General features: G+C 44.7%; 1 protein-coding gene across 1 annotated transcript in view; it reads right to left on the bottom strand.

The window, feature by feature from the left end:
* The window catches only part of Ehbp1 (Eps15 homology domain containing protein-binding protein 1), a 380,163-nt gene that overhangs the window by 281,286 nt on the left and 91,682 nt on the right, over window positions 1–7,195 (bottom strand). The window lies entirely within an intron of this gene.

The following is a 7,195-nucleotide window of genomic DNA, read 5'->3' as shown; positions in this document are numbered from 1 at the left end:
ACCATAACAACACTGGGACAATAATCACCGTAGTACTACCATCACCATAACAACACTGGGACAACAATCACCGTAGTACTACCATCACCATAACAACACTGGGACAACAATCACCGTAGTACTACCATCACCATAACAACACTGGGACAACAATCACCGTAGTACTACCATCACCATAACAACACTGGGACAACAATCACCGTAGTACTACCATCACCATAACAACACTGGGACAACAATCACCGTAGTACTACCATCACCATAACAACACTGGGACAACAATCACCGTAGTACTACCATCACCATAACAACACTGGGACAACAATCACCGTAGTACTACCATCACCATAACAACACTGGGACAACAATCACCGTAGTACTACCATCACCATCACCACAATACTCACTACCACTACTCATGTTGTTGACACCACACGTGTCGCTCCACTGTGTCACATCTTTTATGATAAAATATTTACCAATCTACTTGCCCTCAAAATACCTATAGAGCCAATTTTTTTTAAGAACTACACTGAATTTGTCCCTACGGTATCTATGCAACAGGCTGTCAACCTGCACGGGGCTGTCAACCTGCACGGGGCTGTCAACCTGCACGGGGCTGTCAACCTGCACGGGGCTGTCAACCTGCACGGGGCTGTCAACCTGCACGGGGCTGTCAACCTGCACGGGGCTGTCAACCTACACGGGGCTGTCAACCTGCACGGGGCTGTCAACCAGCACGGGGCTGTCAACCTGCACGGGGCTGTCAACCTGCACGGGGCTGTCAACCTGCACGGGGCTGTCAACCTGCACGGGGCTGTCAACCTGCACGGGGCTGTCAACCTACAGGAGGCTGTCAACCTCCACGGGGTTATGAACCTGCACGGGGCACCTCACGCACGGTTGCACGGGCAACCTGCACCTCTGTACCCTGTGAATACCCCCGTTGAAAAGCAGAGGTGCAACAGGTACTCTGAGAGAGAACTCTATCAACATCAGAGGCCCGAGACTGTTCAACACGCTTCCGCTACACATAAGGGGCATAACTGGCAAACCCCTCACAGTGTTCAAGAGAGAACTGGATAAGCACCTCCAAAGAATACCTGATCAACCAGGCTGTGACTCATACGTCAGGCTGCGAGCAGCCGCGTCTAACAGCCTGGTTGATCAGTCCAGCAACCAGGAGGCCTGGTCGACGACCGGGCCGCGGGGACACTAAGCCCCGGAAGCACCTCAAGGTAGCCTCAAGGGGCTGTATGGCGTCAAGGGACCTCACACACCTGTGTCCACACCACTGTAACCTCTGTACCCTGTAGTCTGTCTTCATAGGATTTGTAATTATGAGGCAAATATTGGAGAGCGTCGTGCAGGCGGGGTCTTGGCAGCGTGTTACAGTATGACTGGCTGGTGGCAGTTTATCACACGATAGTCTGGCTGTGAAACACGTCAGCAGGCGATGAGTCACAATAACGTGGCTGAAGTATGTTGACCAGACCACACACTAGAAGGTGAAGGGACGACGACGTTTCATTCCGTCCTGGACCATTCTCAATCGACTTGAGAATGGTCCAGGACGGAGCGAAACGTCGTCGTCCATTCACCTTCTAGTGTGTGGTCTGGTTAACAGTGAAACACATCATTTGGTTGGCCTTGTTACTCACACATGCTCATTATAATGAACAGCATTAGTCTCTATACCAGCAAATATAATTTAAGGGATTTTCGTGTTTTCCCAATAGATAATTACCAAGAGAAAGTCAGTATAGCACATGGAAGGGATATAAGGACAAGACTGGAGCTGGGATATAAGGACAAGACTGGAGCTGGGATATAAGGACAACACTGGAGCGGAGATATAAGGACAAGACTGGAGCTGGGATATTAGGACAAGACTGGAGCTGGGATATTAGGATGGAGGGTAGGTACGGTGCCCAATTGCATGTACAGTTGGGGATCGAACGCCTTCCTGCATGAAACGAGGTTGTCGCTGCACCGACCAATAATTTCCCGATAATTTAGGTTTTACTGCACGGATTTAAGCTATGGTATTCTCTGTATATTCTCCAAGTCAGCAATGTTACCAGCGTAAAGGGAACAATGGGAGTATTAGAAACAAAAAAGAGGCAATTTAAGTGTTCTTGTGTGCATAGAAACAATAGATATTATTGCACTTACCAAGACCTGGAGCAATATTGAAAACTGGGAACTAAAAGCAGAATACCAGATTAAGGGACTCAGATTATCTTACAGAAGCAGAGAGATTAGAGAAGGAAGGAAGGGAGGAGCAGCAATATGTCAGACAATATGTCACACCTCACCAAACAACACACCTGGGTCACACCTCACCAAACAACACACCTGGGTCACACCTCACCAAACAACACACCTGGGTCACACCTCACCAAGCAACACACCTGGGTCACACCTCACCAAACAACACACCTGGGTCACACCTCACCAAGCAACACACCTGGGTCACACCTCACCAAACAACACACCTGGGTCACACCTCACCAAACAACACACCTGGGTCACACCTCACCAAGCAACACACCTGGCAGAACTTCCCGGAAGCATGGATGAACTAGTGAGAGGTAGTGCAAAAAATGCAGTAAGTGGTGGAGGAGGAGAGAAGGACAAGGGGAAAATAAATGCAGGCACTTCAAGAAGAGGTCGCTTCTCTGGGAAGGCAACTTCAAGGATTATAAAAGATGGTAGACACAAAAGAAGGCCTAGAGGTAAAACTTGACAGGAGTGACGAACTCCACATTGCAACCTTGAACCAAGTAGAAGAATTGAGGGAAATAAATTGCAAAATGGAGGCAGTGTGAATAGGACAGAACAGAATAGAAACGGTGAAAGAGGAAGAGAAGGGGAGGCAACAAAGAAAGTTAAGAGGAAAAAATAAACAAATAGAGAATGAACATAAGATTTGGGGAGTAAGATCAGATAAAACCTTCTCTGAGGGAAAAGAAGATCTAAAGAAAACAGTGATAGACGCTGTAAAAGCTACTCAAGTCATGAGCTGCACCAGGCAGGAGTTGGAGAGGGAGAAATCAATAGTAATATCTAACTTGCCAGAGCCTGAAGGCAACACCTGGCAAATAATGAGAGATAGAACGGAATGAAGTAACAATTTTTACACAAAATTCAGGCCAGAGATGCAAAGAAGGGAAATGGGGCATTTTTTGCAGGCTAGATACGTTTCAGAAAGGAAGAAATCGCCTACTGAAGCTTATTTTTATAAACAGAAACCTAGTTAAGTATGTACTGGCAGAGAAGAGATATTTAAATAGTAAGGAAAAGTACTGTGCATTGTTTATGAGACAGGACACATCTAAGGAGGCAAGAGAGGCAGCAAAGAGAATCAGAGAAGAAAACCAAATAAGAAATGCAAGACCAGAAAATGGCACAAACAGGGCACAGGATGAAGCAAATCTGGCAACAGAGTAGAACAAAGGGAAATAGTGGGTCAGACCATTGGTGCAATAGGTACTCCGAGTGAGAACTATCAACATCAGAGGCCCGAGACTGTTCAACACACTTCCACTACACATAAGGGGCATAACTGGCCGATCCCTCACAGTGCAACCCGTTCTCGCAAATTTAATAAGTCAATATTGACTTATTAAATATGTGCATAGGTGACATACTTAACATAATAGATACCCTTAAAAAGATTCATAGAAAACACCGACCTTACCTAACCTTGTTAGTATCTTAAGATAAGCATCTTATTGCTTCGTAATTACAATTATTACCTAACCTATAATAGGTATAGGTTAAGTAATAATTGTAATTACGAAGCAATAAGATGCTTATCTTAAGATACTAACAAAGTTAGGTAAGGTCGGTGTTTTCTATGAATCTTTTTAGGGGTATCTATTATGTTTAGTATATCACCTATGCACGTAGTTAATAAGTCAATATTGACTTTACGAATTTGCGAGAACGGGTTGCACAGAGATCAAGATAGAACTCGATAAACGCCTCCAAAGGATACCCGATCAACCGGTCTGTGGTTCATATATCAGGCTGCGAGAAGCCGTGTCCAACAGTCTGGTTTACCAGACCATCAACCAGAGACCGGGCTGCAGGGACCTTGACGCCCCGGAATCAATGAAAGGTAACTGCAAGGTAAGGGAACCAGTTAACAATGTAACAGAGGAAGATAGTAGTGCTATTCAGTTTAATGCGGCATCTACACAAACAAATATGCAAGTGAATGGTTCAACCATGATCCCCCTATCCCTATCACATATGGAAATGTAGCCAACTGAACAAATACTCCGAGGAAAACAAAAGCAGCCCAATTGTCATAAGAAGTGTAACAGTAATGTACACAACTGCAGATGGAATTGCTTATAAAGGAAGAGAGTTACAGGAATGAGTGACAGAGGTACAACCGCACATGATTGCGATGACGGAAACAAAACTGACAGGCATCACAGGACATGCAATCTTCCCATGAGGGTATCAAGTAATAAGGAGGGATAGGATGCATAGAGGGGAAGGTGGTGTAGCAGTGTTGTTACAACTATATTGGAGTTTTAAAGAACTAAAAACGTGAAGGGAACAGCCCAACAAGAGTATATAATAGGAATAGTAACAGTGGAAGACAAGAAGTTAGTGGTAGCAGTGATTTATAATCCGCCCAGCAAACAATACAAGGCCTAGGGAAGAATACGACATACTTGAGCATTGGCTAATTGTGATGGAAAAAGCAATTATAATAGCAGAGGGAAAAAAAGAGCTACAATCCTAATATTGGGCAATTTTAACCACAGAGAAATAGACCGGATAAGTAAGGATCACAACATGGGTGATGAGACATGAAGAGCAAATGTGGTAGACATGGCAAACAAGATGAGACATGGAGAGCAAAAGTGGTAGACATGGCAGACAAGATGAGACATGGAGAGCAAAAGTGGTAGACATGGCAGACAAGATGAGACATGGAGAGCAAAAGTGGTAGACATGGCAGACAAGATGAGACATGGAGAGCAAAAGTGGTAGACATGACAGACAAGATGAGACATGGAGAGCAAAAGTGGTAGACATGGCAGACAAGATGAGACATGGAGAGCAAAAGTGGTAGACATGGCAGACAAGATGAGACATGGAGAGCAAAAGTGGTAGACATGGCAGACAAGATGAGACATGGAGAGCAAAAGTGGTAGACATGACAGACAAAGACCTCTTAAAGCAGCACGTCACAGGACCAACAATAGTAACAGTAGACGATCTAGCAACAACACTAGACTTGATTTTTAAGCAAAATGAAACAGATGTGCATAGTTGGAGCATAAAGGGCTAGACCATGCTCCCCCATACACACTGGTAGGTAAGTACTCCAACCACACACCACAACCACACCAACTACAGACCACGCCAGACTCATCGGTTCCTCATTAAAATACTTGGTAAAGTTAGTCGGGGGTTTTCCTCAGGCTGTCATTACCGCCATCGCTGGCAGGTATAATGAGGGAGAGATGAGGTACTTACCTATTAGTGTCTATGGGGGAGTGAGGTCTAGCTATTTATGCCCTGTCTACTAGCCTTGTACTTGTTGCATTAAAACCTAACAATGACTTTCGAATTCTTTGTGGAATCAGGCCTTAAAGTTGTGGATGGAGGTGGCTTCTATAACTTCCTCTTTTAGAGCATTCCACTTAGTAACTACCTGTACAGGATACGAGTACTTTTTTACGTCCCTTCGGCTCATTTGCGATTCCAGCTTCCCCTTCCCCTCACTGATAGTTTATTGTGCACCCCATACTCATCCTGTGAGCGGTAGCGCAAAAAGCATTACGGAGGGCACAAAAGGTCTTTATCAGACATCATCTTAGATTATTACAAAAACAATTGCATCTATCCTTTACACCCCCCTGTGTTCTCTTATCCTGCTTCCTCTCAGTCTGAAGAGGCTATCCATGTCTACCTTACCTATTCCCTTCATTATTTTGTAAGTTGTGATCATAACCCCTCTGTTCCTTATATCACCTAGGGTTGTGAGATTTAGTGCCATTAACCTATGTTTGCATCTTAGCCCTCTTACCTCTGACACCAGTCCTGTTGCAAATCTCCCTACTTTTCAATTTTGGCTTAATGTTTCACAATGTGCAGATTCCATGCTTGTGATGCATATTCAAGTATTTGACAAACAAATGATGTGTGTAAATTGCTTTGAAAGAGTCCTGATTCAGATTCCTAAATGATGTTCTTATATTTGCCAGCGACACATATGCCCCCGATGTTATCCAGTTTGTGTGCGGCTCTGGTGTGTCTACAAATTATATCCCCTCCCAGATCCTTCTCTCTTTCTGATTCCTGTAGCCGCCTTTTCCATATGGTGTAGAAGCCTTCTGGTCTCCTCTCTCCCCTTCTGATTCTCATTACCTTACTCTTGTTGGGAATGAACTCAGCAACCATTTGTTTGACCACTCCTGGAGTTGTGTCAATGTCCTCCTGTAACTCTCTGCAGTCATCTGTTATAATTTTCCTCATCAGCTTTGCATCATTTGCAAACATTGATATGTCTGAGCTCGGTCCCTCGGGTAGGTCGTACACATAAATTAGGAACAGCATTGGTCCCAGGATAGAGCCTTGTGGGACCTCACTCGTTACATTTCTCCAGCTTGAACCCAACCTCGTGGGATGGACGGTAAGAGCGACGGTCTCAATTCATGCAGGTCGGCGTTTAATCCCCGACCGTCCAAGTGGTGGGGCACCATCCATTCCCCCCCCCCCCCTATCCCAAATCCTTATCCTGACTCCTTCCAAGTGCTATATAGTCGTAATGGCTTTGCGCTTTTTCCCTGATAGTTCCCTCACTTCCTCCAGCTTGAAACCTTCTCTCTGACTGACTCTGCCTACCGTCCTTCACAGACTCACTCACCCAGCTCAGTGTTTTCCCAGTTATCCCATCTTAGTTATTCATTTTGTACGTCTTTCATAACGAACAGTGTCAAATGTCTTTAGACAATCTAGAAAAATACAGTCGACCCAACCTACCTTTTCCTGTCTTATTTTAGTTACCTTCTCATAAAACTCAATCAAGTTCGTCAGGGACGATTTTCCATTCCTAAATCCATGCAAGTTGATCCTCTCAAGATGCTCCACCATTCTCGACGTGATTACATTCTCCAGCAACTTACAAGGAATACTTGTCAATGACACTGGTCTGAAGTTTACT

Source organism: Procambarus clarkii, chromosome 32 (genome assembly GCF_040958095.1).
Source record: "Procambarus clarkii isolate CNS0578487 chromosome 32, FALCON_Pclarkii_2.0, whole genome shotgun sequence".
In the NCBI taxonomy this organism is placed as follows: Eukaryota; Metazoa; Arthropoda; class Malacostraca; order Decapoda; family Cambaridae; genus Procambarus; species Procambarus clarkii.
The sequence above is the reverse complement of the archived record's forward strand: the minus strand, read 5'-3'. Positions and strand labels throughout refer to the sequence as shown.